We start from the raw sequence: 529 nt of genomic DNA, 5'->3' as shown, positions 1-529 counted from the left end.
ACCTCCGCCTTTTGGAACTAGGTCTCCAGGTCTCGGCACTCGTCCTTTGCGCGGGAGCAGAAGGGCCGGGGAGCGGGGGCTGGGGGGGTAGCGGGGAAGGAATGGGAGCGAAAGTGCTGGCGGGAGCCGGGGGAGCAGCAAACACGGAGCCGCCCCCGCCCCCCAAAGGCGAGAGAGGAAATGCATCCACTGCGGACGCGAGCTGCTGTGTTCTTACTCCAAGCCCCGCGATTTAGGGCGCACGTAGGAGGACAGGAGGTGCACCTCCTGTTTCACGCTTTTGAAGCGGATGTGGGCACTGGGAGCGCGGTTTCGGGCGGTGGCTGTAACCTAGGGCTGAGTCCTCCTCGGGCCGCCAGCGTTTGGAAATGCGCATCTTTTGGATCAGCTGCGCGCGGCAGAAAGAGGATTGGACCGCTTTTCAGAAGTGGGGTGGCCTGGAGTCCCTTTTGGGGTCCTCGGTGGAGGCGACCCTTTTATTTTCTACTGTTAAGGTCCGTATTCCAGGAGCAATTCCCCCTCAAGTCAT

The sequence above is a fragment of the Myotis davidii genome, unplaced genomic scaffold (assembly GCF_000327345.1).
Source record: "Myotis davidii unplaced genomic scaffold, ASM32734v1 scaffold211, whole genome shotgun sequence".
In the NCBI taxonomy this organism is placed as follows: domain Eukaryota; kingdom Metazoa; phylum Chordata; class Mammalia; order Chiroptera; family Vespertilionidae; genus Myotis; species Myotis davidii.
The sequence above is the reverse complement of the archived record's forward strand: the minus strand, read 5'-3'. Positions refer to the sequence as shown.